Genomic DNA, 22,142 nt, shown 5'->3' on the forward strand with positions numbered 1-22,142 from the left:
TGTTGATGTAGAAGAGACATGAAGAAGAGGGGACACATGTTGATGAGAAGAGACATGGAGAGAAGAGGGGACACATGTTGATGAGAAGAGACATGAAGAAGAGGGACACATGTTGATGAAGAAGAGACATGGAGAAGAGGGGACACATGATGATGAAGAAGAGACATGAAGAAGAGGGGACACATGTTGATGAAGAAGAGACATGGAGAAGAGGGGACACATGTTGATGTAGAAGAGACATGAAGAAGTGGATTTTGCACAATAGGTGACCTTTAATAATGTTAATGCTCAGTTTCTTATCTAGTTGTATTCAAACACTTTAAAATCTAGTCTACCATACGGCAGGGCCCAGGAGGTGGACTGGGACCTCTCCAAGTAGCAGTCCACACTCCATGGGTGTTTCTCAATGTCGAGTAAAGCTGCTCCAGAGCCACTATTTCAAGCATACTATGGCATCGAGTGCCGCCGAAGGACTGTTCCAATGTCCATCATACTTGGAATTCTACCGAGCCCGGCGTAATTCGTAGAGAGAAATTTCGAGGCTGCACATGAGTAGACTCCGCGGTCTTAAAATCCCCACAATGCTTTGCGCACGGACCAATTTCCCCAAATCTGTGGCGGAAAATGTAAGGCGGGGCCTCTCATATGACGCACACCTGCACACTTGCTCGCCTGTTCTACTCTTTGTTTTCCGAATGCCAGGAAGGATTCTTGCCTCGCTTCTGAAGCAAGTGACTCGGAAGACATGTGCTACCAAGCAAGCGTACTCGACATTGAGAAACACCCCATATTTAGGTCTGGTCGGGGACTTGAACCGGCGACCCTACTGACTGAGCCACTGCAAATGCACATTTGAACACACAGCACAAAAATGGGACTTCCTAACTTGGTATTTCCACCAAATTTGTTTAGGCAAATGACAGGATTAACACGCATTATAGACAATATTATCAGTGTATTTGATGCATGTCCAGTATGAGGGCATATTCGCATTTTCCTAAAATTTCTATATTTGGTTTCACATCTATAGATATAGAGAATGAGAAAAAAAACCTTGGGTGTTTCCAAATATGTAACTTCTTTGTCCGCCTTTTTATCCTAACCCTTTCCCTCCTTTTACTCCCTTTTAGGTCAATCTTGACATAGCTTCTCTTAAATCTCTGCTTCATAAAACAGTCAGAATATAGTGAAGTACATTTTAAAGTAGGGCGGGCTGAGACAAGGGGTTCACACTGAAAAAGGACTAATGAGAGAAATGAAAGACTTTGATAGGGGATGACAGAAAAGAGAGAGTGAAAAGGAAAGAAAAGACAGAGCGAGACAGAAAAGTGAAGATTTAGACTGAGGCAGCGAGGTTTCACTAAGCCTTCATGGCCATATTTGAGACAGGAGTATTACATTAATGCTCACTGGAGCCATTACGATCACTAGAGGATATCCTCATCAGCTCCAATAGAGCTCATGAGAGTATTTGCTGCTCAGGTAAAGACTAAAGTACTTCCTGCTTTGTCTTTCCATACATTAAGAATTGGCTTCCCTTTTACTATATCATATTTTAATGGTAAAAGGATGTCCACAATGTTTAACTGTGTGCTAATCAGTGTTGTGCTAGTTACTGAAAACCAGTAACTAGTTACCATTACTAGTTACTTCATTTCATTGTGAAAAGTAACGTTTTAGTTACTTAAAAAAAGGGCTCCCATTAATGCCCTTATAGCCTTCATTTCAGTACTGTCATTGCATTGGAGAATAATACAATATGTTGATCAACTTGACATGCATTATATGCAATCTGGATTGCATCGATATGAGCTGGCTTTCCATTTCTGTATATTCTTTCTCCAGGTAGTTGGAAAAAGTTTTCCGTCCCATATGCCGTGTGCCGCCCGGACATGCTATCATGCTAACTAGCTCCCTGAAAGCGGGTGACTCCACTGTAGCAATAGCCTGCATGTGTTCTACAACATACCGTGCAATGGCTTTATCCACTTTTCCCTGGCTAGCAGTCCCTTGGTTAAAATCCAGCCGCTGTTGCTTAGGTGGAGGTGGAGTGGCGTCGGCTGAGTCTCTGTGGTCTTAGCTACTAGCTTCGTCCCAGCATGTTGTTTTTGCAGATGTTTTAAGAGATTTGAATGACTGGTTTGGGCAGTAGATAGGATCTTTGACCCGCCAGGACACAACTTACATTTAACAGAAACTTTCTTTTCTTTGTGCTCGACAAAAGTGAAATAGTGAGAATATCTCCAGGTGGAGAAACTAGACTTGAGCTCCGCCGCCGCCATGATAGTCTTGTTAGTAAACAACACAAACACGCCCACAGCCCGTCTCCGCATGTGACACAGGAAGTATCTAAGTACATTTACTCAAGTACTGTACTTAAGTACAGTTCTCATCTATGTTCGCCTGGCTGTTGACTATATACAAAAACTAACGCAGTAACGCACCATGTAGTAACGGTAACTGAGTTACTGAATTTAAAAAGTAATGCGTTAGAGTACTAGTTACTACAAAAATAACGACGTTACAGTATACGTTAGTCCCAACACTGGTGCTAATGCATAGGCCTACTTTGTGTTCAAGCATGCATCATTATGTGCATGATAACTGTCTGCACAGAAGAGTGCAAGACTATAAGGCCACTGAAAAAAAAACAAGTCTTATATGGTATTTTAAATCAATAAATCCAATATATAAGTAAAAAAGTGTGTGATTGAGGTGATCTCAACCTTTAAATAGTTTTAATTTAGAGCTAAAAATCGAGCTAAAGCTAGCCTAGCTTACCACAAGGACTAAAAGAAGCAGGAAACAGCTAATTTGGCTCTTTCTGAAGTGTAAGGATACATTTAACAGTAAGTTTTAAGGCTAACGTATTAAACCCCTGTCATTTGATTGTTTAATTTGTACTAACATGTAGAATTAAGTAGAGAAAATCGTTCTAGCTATTATCCCGTTTTCAGTCTTTATGCTAGGCTATATGCTAGGCTAAGCTAATCGCTGCTTGTGGCTCTTGCTCAGTATTTAGTGTACACTTAAATCTTGCATAAAAAGTGCAGTGAAAAAAAGTATTTCCTAAAATGTTAAACCACAAGATGAATTTGGGACATTCCACAAAAATACGGACAATAGTGGATAACATCTCGTTCCCTTTTCATTTATTTCTTTTACATTTTTTAAGCGAGAGTCTGAATTCCATCCATCATCTCATTCAAGCTTTTATTTTGAGAAACTGAAAGATCATTTAGTTTTGGCTCTCGATCCGGACGCAGTGGTATTGAATGTGGCTTTGGACCAGTTATTATTTTTTCTTTCAGATCCCATTTCCCCCCGACCTCACCTTTCTGTCATTAACTCAGCCAGACGCTACTTCATCAAGCAAATTGTTGCGGTTTAGATGATATTCCTGATCACTGCAACTTACTCTGGGTTCATTTTGTCCAATATTTGCAGTAGAAATTGCCTTTATAACATTCACCTGTTCCTAATTATGCTGTTTGTTATCATGGTTGGCCACCTGCATGGTCTCTGTGTGTGTGTGTGTGTGTGTGTGTGTGTGTGTGTGTGTGTGTGTGTGTGTGTGTGTGTGTGTGTGTGTGTGTGTGTGTGTTTGCTTGTAGGAATACATTCATATTTGATTGCATAAGTGTGTCTAGCTAGTTGTGTGTGTGCGTGCTTGTTAAAGAGGCCCTGGAGTTCTTTATGTTTTGTGTTTTGTCTCAATCTCTGTTGCTAAGCTAAGTTTCATTTCTTTCAAGAACCTAATCTTTGGATAATGAGGTTTAAATCCAAGCAGGTGTCTTTTCAGCTCTCTTCTTCCTCTGTCTCCAAACTTGAAATACTTCTTGTTTGTCGGAAGAAACCCACCAAAACAACAAAGAAACAATTGGGTGTTGACAACTGCAGATAGTCCAATGCCAGTATGTTCAGTCAGTTTGGTGCCAGTGATGGAGGAATGGAGGCCAACAATAACTACTTTGCTGGAAGAAGGGTGAAAGGAAGGAGTGAGGGTGTAGTTGAAGGGCAGAATAAAGTGGTTAAAGCCTGGCAGGACTATCAGTGTCCAAACACTTTTATTTTCACAACAGCAACAGATTGTACACATGGAGCCAGAGAGAAATGAATCCCTAATGTGCCAAGGAAATGCAAGTGTTTCCGAAACTGAAGGTAAGACAGTAAAAAGTAGTTTGCATTTAAATCAGTCTGCTAGACCACTTTACAATCTGACTGAGAGAGTTTTCTGAAGACAGAATAGACTAAATTAAAGCACGATAAAACAAGAACGACATCATGGTTTTGTCAATGTTGAAATAGGACAGTTTCCTATTCCAAACTACACCATGGCTAAAATGTTAATTATTTTTCCTGGACCAGTGCTTCATCATGCCACTTCCACAAGTTTCATTAATATCAAGCCATACATTATGGTGACAAATAGCCTACAATAAAAACATAATTCTATTCCACTGCTTCTGTCTGTCTATCTATGTATCTGTCTGTCTGTCTGTCTGTCTGTCTGTCTGTCTGTCTGTCTGTCTATCTATCTATCTATCTATCTATCTATCTGTCTGTCTATAACATACTAGCAACGTTTATTACCACTCAGTTCCCGTCCTTAGCCCTAAAACGTCTTTTAGTGTAATTGTTTTGGTTCTAAGGCCATAAAATCAGCTCCCATTAACCCAGTTTTTGAGCAACATGCATTTATATTCAGTTAAAAACACTAATAATCGCACTGTTTTCTACCTGCACAGCACCAAACAACAGGCAGAAAGACAAAGTAAATGCTGCCAAACTGTATTAAATGAAAAAAAAACGTTAGACCTACATTTATCAAGCGTACAGACAATGACACTGAATTAACGGTAACGTTGCTACATGACTGCCGATTGCATGAATAGTCAACAGTTCGGCTCCCAATAAAAGTTTTATAAGCTAACAATAACTCAATGTTGTGTTTCCAGCATTTACCAATACCCATGTGCCCCAAAACATGAATAAATGCATCATTAAATGGGATTAATCATCATTTTTCAGTGAGAAGGATAAGGACGTTTAACCGATGAATTGAGGACGGTTAGCAGCAGGGACATTTCTGCACTACTTTCTCTTTTTTAGTTTGTGCCAACATCCTTTGGCTCCTGCAGCTCGACTGATGCAGATTAACTTTGACTCGCCAAATGTACTGAAGTAGCCCAGTTGTTGTAGCTTGGCTCCAGTGGCTCCAGGGAACCAGTCAAGTGAAGTAGCAAATGTTTGTTGATGCTATATGTGCTGCACCACTGTGTGCACAAACTTAAATATTATATGCATATATGTGTGTGTGTGTTCAAAGTTTCCAGATGAAAAGAGTTTTTATGCTATTTAAATTGGCTCATACCTCCAGCCCATTATTACTGAGGCCTGCTATCTCAACCACACATCTCCTGTTCCATTTTCATGTTCTTTATTTGCATAAACTGGTCACTGGCTTGGAAAATCGTTGATCACAAATGGTGCGAGGAAAACCTGGAGCTTTGCCTATCTGCTCCAATTTGTTCTTTCCATTTTATTCACCGCAGTATCTGAGACTTCAGTCGGAGGAAAAACACTGGAAAAAAGACACTCTGTTTCAGTCCAAACGCGGCCCCGAAAAAACCACACATCGGACCAAACTCTGGGGCTGGGATACGCTGCAGATTACAAAAAAATACAATCGCAGTACAAAGGGTTTTCAGTCATACTGTAATCTAGAGCCAGTCTGCTAACGTGGACACTGGGATAAACCTCACACAGGAAAAGAACAGGTGTATTTTACTGCATTGATTCATGATGTTTGATCTATTCAAGCTGTCCCAGATCTAAGGAATCTAACAGGTAAACATTAAGGAAGCACTTCCATCGTTTATCCATTTTCCGTGCTTTTCCTGCTAACGCATGTCAAATAATTGTTTTTGCATATTCCAGCTTTCCCACTCTTTCCAATCTATGACATTAGGGTGGATTGCTTCACACATTTTTGCTGGAGCATCTTGCATCTCGTAAGCATGAAATATACTTGTGATTGTTTTAAAATGGCTGTTTCATTGGCATTAAACATACAAATGCATGGGCCTATTTATGTTCAAGCAAATGTATGTGAATAATGGAACACAAATGTTCCCTGAGTTACCGACCTTTCTAAAACATTTTTTATGTGAAGCTCAAAATGGCGAAGAAATCTGTGCACATGGTGATGGTTCAAGTCATTTTTCAGCATTCATGAGAAACGAAGACAGATGCTGAAAAGTATATAAAAGGGATACATTAAAATAGTAGGGATGAGCTGGAATTAGGAGACAACGTTGTGAATAATATCTCTTTTTATTTGAAAAAGCTGGACCTCTTAGCCTAGCAGTTAGCTGTGTCAGATTGCCATTGAGCAAAACCCCTGGTGCACTAATTCTCTTCTTATGTCATAGTGAATAAAAACATGGCCCATGCATAAATGCAATATATAAAGGCTTGATGGCGGCGCAGAAAGAAACCCTCGAAGCTGATTTGTGGTCAGTTTTCCTGCTTTTCTTGCTGATGGTCTAGGATTTGGATTTGGGAACCTGATCCAGGCCTGGTGCTCCCGTCTGAGAGGAGAGAGCATATGGAACGCATCCACTACACACATCCATTTTTCATCATCACTCGCCTTCTCTCCATTGTTGTGCTGAGTACTAATGGGTCTCTGGTTGACCGGTGGGCCGTCTATACTCCAAATGTTCTGCTAACTTTCACTCTCATGACTCCAGGAATGGCTCTTGTCATTTTAAGGGTCTTTAAACGAGATGGTAGCATTAAGAGTTTCATAACCCAGAAATCTAGTTAGGTAATGTCAAGTGATTGGCTTATTAAATCTTTTTTTTGTAACTCTTATGTGCACGAGTGCGGCAAAAATAATATATCTGGTCTTTGTTTTAGATTATTTTTCAAACCTAAAATGTCATAATCAAGCATTACCCCGGCTTTTGAACCACCACTATTTGTGTATCAACATACAAACATTACAAACATTATACATCTTCAATATAATTTGGTCTGAAACTCAAGCAATTATTTGTGCAGACTTTTGAAGGTAACATCTACGTTTAAGTTAAAGAAAAAGTATATTTCATGCATTCAAAACCTCTGAAAATACACAACCGGAAAAAATCTGTCCCTTCCTTCAGACTTCCTCACAGAGCCCCTCCTCCATCACACACGAACGCGCACATGACCAATGAGGGCACGAGATCAGTAAAGGCTGACAGGCAGGTAGGCCATCCAGTTACTTTAGCCGGGCCGGCTCAGATGATTGGTCGTGCTTTTTACAGAACTACGGGTTCCACAGATGAAATATTTTTATGTATTTATTGTCAAAGCATTTAATTTATTCATTGCTATCGGGATGTTAAGAGCATTCCATGGAATATAACAAGTGTTTCTGAAATAGATTACATACCCCACCTTTAAAGGATTGGCAAAAGATGAATGCAAGTTACGCCTTAAATACCTAAAGTATTTGTGCCTACAGAACTTGAAATTGTTGACATTATTTACCCATTAAATATATCTGTTTTACAAAATTGAGAGTCCTGTATGGTAGAAGCGTTAAAATGAAAGATGTGAAACTTAATATTTCTTTTATGTAAGCTTTTGCCTCTGAAGACAAAAAAGGAAGAACAAAAGCAGGGAAAAATAAGTATTGAAGCCAGAGCTCTTTAACTCTTTGGCTTTTCGCTTAGGCAGATGGTGGTTTCGCTACAAAGCCTCCGTGAACAATCTGAGACAGGCCTCATTTATAAAATAAGTGCCTCGATTGCTTGGAACTACAAGATACTGTGTGTGTGTGTGTGTGTGTGTGTGTGTGTGTGTGTGTGTGTGTGTGTGTGTGTGTGTGTGTGTGTGTGTGTGTGTGTGTGTGGACACTCATATTTAAGAGAATTCATAAAGTGTTTATATAAAGTGTGAGTGGGACAGTTGAGGCCAAGTGTAGCAAAAGATCTTGAGTTTCAACCAAAATGCTTTTTTGAGGAGAAGCTGATAACAGTTGGGTTTGACTGCAATTAGATTTAATTAATGACTCAAACGTCTTTTGCCACTGCCAACCCACATTTTTATAGAAGCACACCCATGCACAGGCGTAGACATACATGCCTTAGGGCGAGGTGTGAGGCCTGGCTGTCGATGGTGTTTGAATTCTCCTTTAATGGATAATTATATTGTAGGAATGTTTATCACCAATCAGATTTCCGAGCTGTATGGATCAAGTTCTCCCTCTGTCAAAACAGTAATGAGTGATGATCATTGAGCTTATTTAAACATGAGAAACTGTGTGTTCAAACGTAGAATAAGGTCTGAATGATGGTTTAATTGTTACTGACAAACAATGACTAACATATTACCCTTACCACTCAGATTGATGGTTTGAGAATTGTTCATGAAATTACTTTAAAGCCAAGTTTGAGTACAGAGGTAGAGGATACAGGACTATATAATCAACGTCATAGATGTTATGGCATTATGCCTATAGGGGAAGAAAGGATATGATCCCTATTCTGCTCACATTTAGGTTAATATCGGTGTGTAGTGTCTCTACTTTAAAGAGTCCTCTCCTGCTGATGTTCAGGTGTATATCAGTATGTAGTGTCTCTACTTTAAAGAGTCCTCTCCTGCTGATGTTCAGGTGTATATCAGTATGTAGTGTCTCTACTTTAAAGAGTCCTCTCCTGCTGATGTTCAGGTGTATATCAGTATGTAGTGTCTCTACTTTAAAGAGTCCTCTCCTGCTGATGTTCAAGTGTATATCAGTATGTAGTGTCTCTACTTTAAAGAGTCCTCTCCTGCTGATGTTCAGGTGTATATCAGTATGTAGTGTCTCTACTTTAAAGAGTCCTCTCCTGCTGATGTTCAGGTGTATATCAGTATGTAGTGTCTCTTACATTAAAGAGTCCTCTCCTGCTGATGTTCAGGTGTATATCAGTATGTAGTGTCTCTACTTTAAAGAGTCCTCTCCTGCTGATGTTCAGGTGTATATCAGTATGTAGTGTCTCTACTTTAAAGAGTCCTCTCCTGCTGATGTTCAGGTGTATATCAGTATGTAGTGTCTCTACTTTAAAGAGTCCTCTCCTGCTGATGTTCAGGTGTATATCAGTATGTAGTGACTCTACTTTAAAGAGTCCTCTCCTGCTGATGTTCAGGTATATATCAGTATGTAGTGACTCTACTTTAAAGAGTCCTCTCCTGCTGATGTTCAGGTGTATATCAGTATGTAGTGTCTCTACTTTAAAGAGTCCTCTCCTGCTGATGTTCAAGTGTATATCAGTATGTAGTGTCTCTACTTTAAAGAGTCCTCTCCTGCTGATGTTCAGGTGTATATCAGTATGTAGTGTCTCTACTTTAAAGAGTCCTCTCCTGCTGATGTTCAGGTGTATATCAGTATGTAGTGTCTCTACTTTAAAGAGTCCTCTCCAGCTGATGTTCAGGTGTATATCAGTATGTAGTGTCTCTACTTTAAAGAGTCCTCTCCTGCTGATGTTCAGGTGTATATCAGTATGTAGTGTCTCTACTTTAAAGAGTCCTCTCCTGCTGATGTTCAGGTGTATATCAGTATGTAGTATCTCTACTTTAAAGAGTCCTCTCCAGCTGATGTTCAGGTGTATATCAGTATGTAGTGTCTCTACTTTAAAGAGTCCTCTCCTGCTGATGTTCAGGTGTATATCAGTATGTAGTGTCTCTACTTTAAAGAGTCCTCTCCTGCTGATGTTCATGTGTATATCAGTATGTAGTGTCTCTACATTAAAGAGTCCTCTCCTGCTGATGTTCAGGTGTATATCAGTATGCAGTGTCTCTACTTTAAAGAGTCCTCTCCTGTTGATGTTCAGGTGTATATCAGTATGTAGTGTCTCTACTTTAAAGAGTCCTCTCCTGCTGATGTTCAGGTGTATATCAGTATGTAGTGTCTCTACTTTAAAGAGTCCTCTCCTGCTGATGTTCAGGTGTAAATCAGAATGTAGTGTCTCTACTTTAAAGAGTCCTCTCCTGCTGATGTTCAGGTGTATATTAGTATGTAGTGTCTCTACTTTAAAGAGTCCTCTCCTGCTGATGTTCAGGTGTAAATCAGTACGTAGTGTCTCTACTTTAAAGAGTCCTCTCCTGCTGATGTTCAGGTGTAAATCAGAATGTAGTGTCTCTACTTTAAAGAGTCCTCTCCTGCTGATGTTCAGGTGTATATTAGTATGTAGTGTCTCTACTTTAAAGAGTCCTCTCCTGCTGATGTTCAGGTGTATATCAGTATGTAGTGTCTCTACTTTAAAGAGTCCTCTCCTGCTGATGTTCAGGTGTATATTAGTATGTAGTGTCTCTACTTTAAAGAGTCCTCTCCTGCTGATGTTCAGGTGTATATCAGTATGTAGTGTCTCTACTTTAAAGAGTCCTCTCCTGCTGATGTTCAGGTGTATATCAGTATGTAGTGTCTCTACTTTAAAGAGTGCTCTCCTGCTGATGTTCAGGTGTATATCAGTATGTAGTGTCTCTACTTTAAAGAGTCCTCTCCTGCTGATGTTCAGGTGTATATCAGTATGTAGTCTCTCTACTTTAAAGAGTCCTCTCCTGCTGATGTTCAGGTGTATATCAGTATGTAGTGTCTCTACTTTAAAGAGTCCTCTCCTGCTGATGTTCAGGTGTATATCAGTATGTAGTGTCTCTACTTTAAAGAGTCCTCTCCTGCTGATGTTCAGGTGTATATCAGTATGTAGTGTCTCTACATGTCTCCATGCTTTAATGTTCAAAAAGCTCTTTATTTTTCTCATACTGCCTGTGCTGCAGCACCTCTTTTCACCCTCTGTCTGAAACCAGAGCCCAGTCTGCTCTGATTGGTTTACATGCACAAAAACCTATATTAAATATGAAAGCGAAAACCCTAAAAAGCATGATAGGGTCTCTTTTAGTTAAAACTATACTCAAGTCATTGCTAAATAGCAGTTGAAAGTACATTGTCTCACCGTAGCAATTGTGTTCATTTTGTTTGGGAAATTCACCATTCTAAGAAAGAATAAATCATTTTGCCTGGCCTTGTCTTGGCAAAAAGTACATCCAGTGTGAGCAGCTCAGAGGTTGTGTAAGTCTTGTAGTCTACACATGGATTTAATCTAACCCAATGATGAAAGTTGTGACTAATAGTTAGGGAGTGGTGGCGTTGATAGATTTCAGTCTAGAGAGAATTGAGTTAAACTCAGCTCATTACACTTCAATATATCAAGCCAAATGCAGAGTTGTTTGTTAAATGATTGTATCTACCTCTGTTTCCATCATTAACTGACTATGACATACACCGATACATACAGTATGAATCTCAGCGTAAGTTCAACCAGGAAGACCGCCTTTACTCTTCATTTACTATTCCCACGTAACTACTCTCTCTCCTCCCAAGAAGTGATCGGGGGCGTCACTCTCCAGCTTAACCAATCGCTTCGCTCTATCCCCAAGAGCCTATCATAGTGCTCTGCCAAACCTTTGAAGTCTGCTCTCCCCCCTCTGACAGCTGTCATTTCAGGTGACTCTACGCAACCATCCTCCACCCCTTTCACCTCCTGTCCCTCTGAATCCAGGGTCAAGCTAAGCCCCTCCCCTTCATACCAAACCCAACCATCCATTTATCATTACATTACATTGCATTTAGCTGACGCTTTTATCCAAAGCGACTTACAATAAGTGCGTTCGACCAACAAGATACAAACTTGAAGAAAACAGAATCATATAAGTACATCAGGTTTCATAGAGCAAAAACATTTCAAGTGCTACTCAACTGGCTTTAGATAAGCCAGTCCTTTATTAGTATATAAGTGCTTTGTTAATAGTTCTATCGCTCGAAGTGGAGTCGAAAGAGATGAGTTTTCAGTCTGCGCCGGAAGGTGTGTAAGCTATCTGCTGTCCTGATGTCAATGGGGAGCTCATTCCACCATTTTGGAGCCAGGATAGCAAACCCACGTGTTTCTGCTGATGGGAACTTGGGTCCCCTTCGCAGCGAGGGTGCAGCGAGTCGTTTGGCTGATGCAGAGCGGAGTGCACGTGCTGGGGTGTACGGTTTAACCATGTCCTGGATGTAGGAAGGGCCAGATCCATTCGCAGCATGGTACGCAAGTACCATTGTCTTGAAGTGGATTCTAGCAGTTACCGGAAGCCAGTGAAGGGAGCGGAGGAGCGGAGTGGTGTGGGAGAATTTAGGAAGGTTGTCACCACCAGTGTCTAGACCCCGGGGTTTCATCGGATCGGTTCTCCCCTCCCGAATGATACTTCCTGCACAACGGGGCCTAATCGCCAAAATCACCATTACATTAATTTGTGTATCTCTGCAATAAATATGTATTCTTACATCAACACCGTCTCTCCTGATTGATATAAAGACAGACTCTTTGTGCCAAAACCCAATTTATATTACTGCTTCCATTTTCCTCAGTGGTGTCCCACAGGGAAGTTGCTTGGGGCCATTGCTTTTCTCTATGTTAATTAATGATATGCCAATTATTTTAGATATAGTGTATTTATCAATGTTGTATACTGAACATCATGAACTTATGTTGATGATTTAGATAAGAAACCGGAATAATTAACTTCATTTAAAATGTCTACCTGGCTATCTAATTAAACTTAAATTATATTGTCAAAGAGGTTGTGTTTTTGGTTTGGTTTGTTTGTCAGCAGTAATACAGCAAACTACTAGCGGGCAATCATTCTAGACTATATGTATTTTATTTATAAATGGACTCGAGAAATTGGAGCTGTTGCCAAGGCAAATACTAATGGGGATCCCAATAAACAACAGCTTCTCTGCTATGGATTATTTTCAGCCAAATCAGCCGCATTTGGAATATTTATGTCAGGAGCCTGCAGTCAATACTGTCAGAAACACTAAGGTCAAGTCACTAATCAGATAAAGTTGGTCCAAGTATCTGCACACCAGCAGAAAACTGAATAATGGTCTCCAGACTCACAGTGAAAAATAATAGCATACCATGTGCAAAAAGTCAATATTTACAATTGTCGTTAACGGAATAGCATGTGAACGTTTGACTAATGAGCATCCAAGATGGTAGTCACAGATGTTGGACTCCCACCAGCACATAAAACAATTACTAAAACATGGAAATCATCAGATCAACATTATGATCTATACTCCTTAAGCCGAAAGGAAAACCTCTGCTGAAGTTCAGCCAAATCATGTTGATGATAATCGTGCGGACAAAAGAGTAAAGGGTCAGAAAATGTACAATCCTTCCATATTTACGTATGCGAAAACAGAAAATGTGAATGGTGCTGCAGTAAAAAGTCCCCTAAAGACAGTTACATCCCCAAATACTGTCATCTCATTCTCAACAACAACCCACACTGAGTTATGGGGGCAATAGAAACTCATATTATGACTTGATTTAAGATGGTTTAACTTGACTATTTCTTCAGTAATCTGAGGTTTAAAGCAAACTAATACATCTTTTTGAATGATGATGGGGACAGAGTAACAGAAATATAAGCAGAGAGACACCAAAGGAGACACGTGGTGAAGAAGACAGATGAATTAAAGACGAGAGTCTTGTCTGTATGAAGGATATCTGTTAAATTTCTTTTTCCTGACAGCACTGTCTATAATTGACGCCAAAAGCAAATTCTGAACTAGACTCAAATACGGCCAAAGAGACAGAGGCTGACTTCTGAGTTACATCACTGTTGTATCGATTTAACAGACCTCGCTGATGTCTATCGGATCGCCTGGAAAAGACATGACTAGTTTTTCAATGGAAACGTGAGGGAAAATATCACTAAAACATATTTAGAAATGATGTGTTTTCTTCATAAAATCATGCTGAGAAGATCAAGACAACATTTATTTACTTCGAAATCATGACAACAAGACATGTATGTCCACAGAAATGCAAATAGTCAACCCCTAAATGTGAGAAAATAACTGGGTTTAGTGTAATGTGATGTTTTACAACACTCATTAATGAAAAAAGTGTTATTATTACTGCAAATAAATACTAACTAATTTGGTCGTTAGAAAGCCTAAGAGGCAAAGAAAAGGAGAGGGATACGAAATATGTGAATGATAATGACATATTTAAGATCTTTGAAAGCCAGGAAAAACCTTAACAAAACCATTGAAATGGTCTCAAAGTGTGCTATTTTATTTATTGCGTCCTTGACAATCTTTTTAGCTGCAAACATTTTGAGCACCTATCTGCCTTTAGTTACAATAAAACACAACAATAAAATGGATTTCAGCTCAAAATGATGTAAGAAGTTAACACTCACACCACATCATTACTGTAACTGGTCCAACAAAAACAGAGGAGTCCGGGACCCTCAGCGTTTTTTACTTTAACGTCTACCTAACGGCTTGTTTATGGCTGTGCTTCTGTTTTTATGACATGGACCTCTGCTTGTGTTCCTCAGTGTTTTCTAGAGATGCACAGAGGTCACAGCTTCTGATATATCTTCCTAAAATGCAGCCAGTTTGTTTCACTTGTCCTGTGGTCTTGCAAATGTGCTAGGCTAGCCAAATCAGTGGGTTTTCTTTGGGGATCTAAATCAAAACATTTCTGCATCCATATTGGAACGATAATGTAAAAACACTGCACTTAACACTTACAGTAAGGGAGGAAAAGCATACTAATAGAATTACTTTAAATATCATAACAGGTCATTTCAACAACTCTCTCACACCAACCGAGATTGCTCGATAAAATCTTCATCAATGTGTGTGTGTGTGTGTGTGTGTGTGTGTGTGTGTGTGTGTGTGTGTGTGTGTGTGTGTGTGTGTGTGTCGGAGGCTCGGGAGGATTCGTTCCTCTTAAAACAACCAACATTTGATTTTGGTTCATGGGCTGGAAAAGCTAGGATTTATCCAAATGATATCCTATGACTCTGCTGGCTTTCACATCCAAGCTTGGCTGAGAGTACAGAGTGGCTTCCCAACCCTTATCCTCCACTCTGTTAAAAAGCAAAAAGTGCCAAGAACAATATAAACAAACTGTACAAGCTTCTTGAATTCATTTTTAAAATCACGTAGCTCAGGAACCGTCCCAGTGCATGTGGGCTCTTTTCCCCCCCTCAAAAACAACCCCCCAAATGTACACAATTTACTGTAAAAGTCACGAGTTATAATCCTTATCAAGATAGCCTTGGTCTGATTGCATTCCCCTCTAACAGCATCATATTTGTTTATTGCGCATTCATTTGTGTTTCCCAGAATTAAAGTAATTATAAATTACTCCGAATTTCTAAGAAACTCTACTATCTTAATTAAATCTGCCAATAAAGATAAGGTACGCACGATAATTATTCCACATTTTAAATTGGAATGAGGTAAAAGCACATACTATGCAGATTATCAGGGTCATGTTAGAATTTAGTGACATGTTGAAATGCTTTAATGTTCAAAAAGGCTGCCTGTCTAAAACTGATCAAAATGATTGAAAAAGGCAGATATCATTTTTCTGGCGGTTGGAAATGAAAACGAGTTCTTGTGCTCGAACCATTCCTCTTAAGGACGTCTCTATATTCCCTGCTGAAAATGATTGATGCTAAAACAATTCACAGGGACTGAACATAAACACACTCCGAGATATGTTCAAAATAACAAGCCAAGGTTGCATTTTGTTGCCAATTTAAGATGCCAGAATAGCGATGTGGACTCCTAGAAACATGGACATTTGCGTGAAAATGGGTCCATATGTGGGCATTTTCAATATAATGTGTTTTCCTTGTTGTTCAAGTCTATTCATGGTTAAATTACACAACATATGGTCTTAAATTGCATATATATAAGATTTTGAACAGATCTAAAATGGGAAAAACCAAAGAAACAATGGGATTTGAGACAGAATGGGCCTGAGGTGACTCAAACAATATCTATTAAGAAGTCCTACAGTGTCAATTGAAGTTGACTTTCAAATACCTAATGATTTCTCTTTACGACACTGTATTATTAGTTGTGGTAATTATTCCTATAGACTCCGGATTACACCAGATGTTTTAAACATATGGCATGATATGTCCTGATGATTATATTCAACACATATGTCTTGAGTTGATATACACGAGTGAAATCCAACATTTAGCTATGAATCAAAACTTGCCGTACCTACAGCGACTTTCAATAATCTTTTTCCCTCTCTGGCATGTCTCGTCTTCTGTCAGTGTGAAATTCCCTGAAGGCTTTGGCAGAATTTGTGAAATGTCTCCCATCAGACATCTGCTCCAGCTTTCCTGTGCAGTTTCATCTGGCAGGAGATTTGAGAATTGTTGTTGCTTTGTTCCAACTACTGGGAGATAAAACGTCTTCTGATTGTTCCTACCCAGAACAATTGACAATGACTTGGAAAACACAACGCTCCTCAATCATATTTTTTCAACATTGTTCTCCGTGAAACTGCTATACTAGGATCAAAAGTGTCTTTTTATCCGCTGCTATTACCAATCAAAGTAATTGTGTTTTTCTTTCATAGAAAAACAAGACAATAAAGTGATTAAAGAAGATAATGTATATTTGTTTTAGCCAAATGGCAGTAAAGTAATCTGAATCCTCAATTCAAGAAACATTACACGACTACAGAGCAAAGCTCGAATGCAGAACTTACAAAGTACTGTATTGGAAAATAATGGAAAATCTTTTTTGTAATTTGGCACTCAGGTACGGTGGCCAACAAGTGCTTAAGAAAAATGCGATGCAGTTTAAAAAAAGATTCAAATAAAAAGCCACACATGAGGGCGGCTGTGGCTCAGTGGATAGAGTGCTGGACTTCGAATCAAGGAGTACCAAGTTCGAGTCCCACTGCAGTCACCAAATTGCTCCCGTGGGGATTGTCCACAGTACTGAATGTATGTTAACAAGTGATGCCAAAACACATGCACATAACAAAACATCTTTACACACTTAACAACACATGTGAAGCATTCAGAAAACATTCAGCGACTTGACTAAAAGTGCTGCATAAACAAAACTCTGCAAGAAGCTCAAAAGGGAAATGGGGACACCAAATCAAATATACAGTAAAGATGGCCATAATAACCGAAGGAATTATGCGATTGCATTGTAAAAAATAAGCCAACAAAACTAATATTTAAGTCATTAACTGTTAGTTCCCAACAACAGTGACAGTAGACCAACTTTCTAACCCAGAATATCAACAAGAGCGCCGTTGGAAATCATTTCCGTTGTCTTCTGAGCTTGCAGAGTTTTTCATTTGCAACGTTTCGTTTATACAGCGATTCAAGTAATCTCAGCGCGGTTGGTCAAGTTGCTGAATGTTTTCTAAATGCTGCATGTCTTGCAGGGTGTTTCTTCGACGGGTTGTTGCACCTGTCGTTCACCGTGCTCAAGTAATCCAAAAGTAAATCAAATTAATATTATCTGTGATACTTAGATTAGGTTAGTACCTACATTTTTAAACCGGTAATAAATCATTTTATCGGATTAATTATTCAAACTAACCCTCCCAACCCCGGTTTGAATGAGCCAGCAAACAGTACAAAACTGGCTTAACACTGATTAGTAATTACAGGAAGCTCTGATCGAAATGAGAAATCTTTGAGCTCTTTGACTATGACTAAGCTAAAACACCTCTTTATTATCAAGATGCCTTTAAAGCCAAGTTTGCCCAATTTCTTCACAACTATGGAGAATTGCATTTCTACACACTGTGCTAAATCAACACTCCAGGCTTCATTACATCTCAGCCATGAGTCCAGACACAAACACAGATACCCCACCTGCAGTAATTTGTCCTAATGAGTCGTGACTTGTGTGTGTGTGTGTGTGTGTGTGTGTGTGTGTGTGTGCAGGCCGCATGGTTCCTTCTGTTAGTTTTCCTACAGTATATGTATGTGCACATTTTTAAACACCTTTTCCTATAAGGAGTATTTGTACTATCAGTATCAGTTTATTACTTTTACTTGTCGTCTTCTGCATGGATTTGAAAAGCATGGCAAGTCACTGAGTGGTGGTGCGTTCAAGTGTATTTTATTAAAAATAATAACAGTTGTATAGCCTGACCAATGGTGAATTCTTAGCTCAAAACTGATATTTATTGGGAGTTTTTGAATAAGACTTATCTGTTTGCCCATTTCTTACACTGCCATAGCTCTGATTTGTGGTCAGAATCAGAATCAGAAAGTGTGTAAGAATAGGTTAAGTTAAATATAACTTGTTATTTTTATGCTTAGGTGGCGTTGGTGTCTTAAATCACAGTGTCTGGTGTTGATTGACTTAAAAAAGAAAAAATCTGCAGTTCCTAATCCCACCTGATGGGGGTAGTAAAGGACCATGAAAACACCAAATTCACTACTCAGCAACATCAGATGTGTTCCTCCGCATTCTGTTACAGGAAGGAGATAATTAGAGGCAATAACTAAAAAAGTATTGACACCATATGCTCTCCATTTGTCTACGGCTCTTTTTCTCAACTTGACACTTTTAGCAGAAGTCCCCGTAAAGATGCAACAGGTACAGGTGTTCGCTGAAAAACAGCCTTTGTGGGGACCGCACTCTGCAGCTGCCAAACAAGGCCACCCTTCTCCAAAACCGAGAGAACAGCTTATCGTGTGGCCTTGAGAAGCTCACAAGCTCTGGAAGATAATGTGTGTGTCAGCCAATAGCTCCTAGATAAGATCCCACTCACCACACACACACATGCAAAAACACACACACACACACATGCAAAAACACACACACATGTGCCATCTGAGTGGGAAGCATGTTTTGAAATAAACTTGCTCAATGTTTGAGAGGAGCAACTCTGCTGCCATATGGTTAGAAACTATACAGATGGTAAAAAACATGCTTTTACAAGATCTTGAGCATGGAATTGTGAACTTGTTGTGAGTAACTTCATAAGTTGTTGGAAATGGATGCAGAAAGTTAGCTGGAAAATTAGATCTCTTGGCAGATTTTGAAGTCATTGTATCGCAAGAGATAAAGTCTTACGTTTTTGAACTCAAGTCGAGACAGAGAAGCCCCAAGTCTTAAACTTTGAGATTTGAATTCTTAACAAATATTAATTTTCTCTTCATCAATTTTAACCGATATCTTTGCAAACGGCCATTTGCATTTCGTTGAATACCACATCGTTTTTACACATGATCAAAAATGTCTTGGGTATCATTTTATCCAACTGAAGCTCAGTAATCTATAATAAGTTATTCATGGTTCTCTCCTGCAAATTGATTGACTGCTGTTGGATTTTTAAGTAAGTAACAAGTCTTTGCAATTGAGTCCCAAGTCCAAAACTCTGAGTTTCGATGCGTTTTTCACCGATTTCAATCAATGACCATTTTGCATACTAACTTTTTTGAACGCTGCATACACTGTTTACACGATGGAACTTTTCCTCTGGGAAATGAGCATTAGCTTACAGTAAGTTGATTCAGGAATTACAGGGAAATTAATTGATTCATGGCAGACTTTTTAAATGACATACAGTACTGTTTTTTAAATCATTGGGTTTGAGCAACAATCATTTTTAAGTGAACATGATCGAGTCAGGGACAAAGACAAGTCTAAATTAATCTAATTTGTGAATAAAGATCATATGACTCAAGTCCACACTTCTGTCTCTTTGCATGCCAGTATGTTGGCTTTATATGATCGTAGCATACTCACTGCTGATTGGCCGCTACTCTCAGTTACCGTTTGCCTGCTAGCCTGTCTCCTATCATGACTTTGCACACATCAGTTAAGACAGATCGATATACATTTCCCCAACATTTCCCAGCAGCTTCGTGCGGTTACGTAGATTATGACGCTGATAAGAAATGATGTGTCATATTGTCAGTGCTTCCAGGAGTTTGCCAGAGAAGTCATAGTTCAGCGCACCTTAGACTGGCGAGCAGGGGCGCCGTAAGGGGGTGAAAAGTTAGGACGATTATAAGGGCCCGTGACTGACAGGGGACCCAAATATTTTTAGAACATTAAGAAAAAAATTGTAAGTAACCTTTCATCAATCATCAATAATTAACATTAATATATCGTGCTATTGATGATGTACTCACTAAACTTACGATTCATTTAACTTATTTTCTTCCAAAAGTTAATTATCCAAAGCATCGAACACCCCCCTCTATTTACATGTAATGGTTTGGTCCTGCCTCCAAACGCTGTGCGGGGCTCTTTCTAGCAGAGTGAGAGCATGTGAGGATGCTAGTACTTACGTGTGTACGATGTCTCAACGACTAACAAAGTCAGGCTTTCAAAAGAGAAAAGAAAGGAGAGAAAGACAAGAGAGAGGGACTAAAGGGCGACAGTATGTCACCCAGTCTTTCAAAAGAAAAGGAGGGTGTGGTCCATGAGTTAGCTAAGTGTAGTCCATTGTAAATAATAATTGTAATGTTTTGCTGACATTAAGTACTGTTAATATCCTCACAGAAAATTCAGAGGTTTTTAATTTCACTCCTCTTTTAGCCGACATTTAATAAATGCAGGTACATTTTTAGCAGCTATTCATACTAAATCAGTTGTCCCTCCCCTGGTGCCAGGACCAACAGATCCATCTTTAGGCTCCGCAGCCCTGTCCCCCCATAAGGCTTTGCAGTCTTGCCATGCTGCCCATTGAAAGCCAGTTGGCTAGAAAGCTGGACTTCAAGGACTTGATCAGTGACTTTGCCTGTAAGAAGGGTAGGCGCTGGGCTCTTGGTGAGTAAGGCTGAGCAAGGGCTTGTAATAACTGTTAAAGGGCAAGGCTATGGTAACGATATTGGATCACTTCACACAAGATGCATGATGAGAAAAATACTTTTCATTTCCATTTCCGTTTTGTTGTCCGTTTACACTTTAATACCCGCTTATTTTTTGTAGTTGGTATATTTAATAAAAAAAATGTTATTTTTCTTGTTATAGCATTTCATAAATTATAATATTGGTGTTAATGTTCACTTTATTTTAATTTAAGAGGTCATGTATATTCAAGTTATAGTTATTCTGATTTTTGAATGTTCCATTAAAACATGTTATTAAAAAGGCATGTACACTATGATGACTATTGAGGTCTATTGTCAGGAATGTTGTTATATCAAAGAGTGAATTCTACTGCAGCAGAATGTTGCACGTCTGCACAGTGTTATATGTTCACCGCTCAGTGTCAGTAAATATTGTGCAGTTAGTATTGGACTACAATATAGATGCAAGCCTGTACAGGTAGAGTTATTTAAAGCATCAATGAGTGGGTTGGGTTCTGGAGGTGTGGTTACAGCATTGTGCTTGGTCGGCGTGGCCTGAGCCTGGTGGTGGGGCCCAATGTGATATCTTTCCATGGGGCCCAAAATCCCTGGCAGCGCCCCTGCTGGCGAGGCTTCAGATCACTGATTAAGAAAGGGCTGCTGTTTTCTATTAGCAGGATGTTTATGTGTTTTAAAGAGCACATTTACCGGAACATATCAGCGTCACTTTGGGATGTTAGCATTGTTCCGTTGGTTAAGTTGGTTGATGCAACACTTTGGTTCAAACTGAAGTATCTCAAGAACGGTTTGATAGATTTACTTGAAATTACGTACGGACAAACTTGGTGCCAAGCGGAGACATTATAACAACTTGATTTTACACCCCGTGCCAAAGTAAGGCTGGTATTTGTAGTTTAAAGGAAAATGTCTCAATAACTATCGGAAATAATCAGGGTAATTTGCTTTGGACATTAATATCCCACAGAATAAACTGGACTAAGTTCGGTGATCCATTATTGAAAAACGTTGCACTTGCAAAGTTATTGACATTCCCATTATCTCCAGTGGAACTGCATCGCTATTTTAATGAATGCTGGGTATAGTGGTATAAGAGAATTATAGAATCAAATTGTTTGTTAAGTCAATGTTAAATGGACTGTATTTATAAAGCACTTTATCCAGTCTTTACAACCTCTCAAAATGCTTAAATGTAAAAAATTTCACCCATTCATACAGAGCAATGTGACACTTTCTTGATGAAGCCCTAACATTCACACACATTACATTACATTGCATTTAGCTGACGCTTTTATCCACAGCGACTTACAATAAGTGCATTCGACCAAGAAGAAAACAGAATCATATAAGTACAGGTTTCATAGAGCCAAAACATTTCAAGTGCTACTCAACTAGCTTTAGATACACACACCGTTGGCCACGAGCAACTCTGGTTT

Source organism: Gymnodraco acuticeps, unplaced genomic scaffold (genome assembly GCF_902827175.1).
Source record: "Gymnodraco acuticeps unplaced genomic scaffold, fGymAcu1.1, whole genome shotgun sequence".
In the NCBI taxonomy this organism is placed as follows: Eukaryota; Metazoa; Chordata; class Actinopteri; order Perciformes; family Bathydraconidae; genus Gymnodraco; species Gymnodraco acuticeps.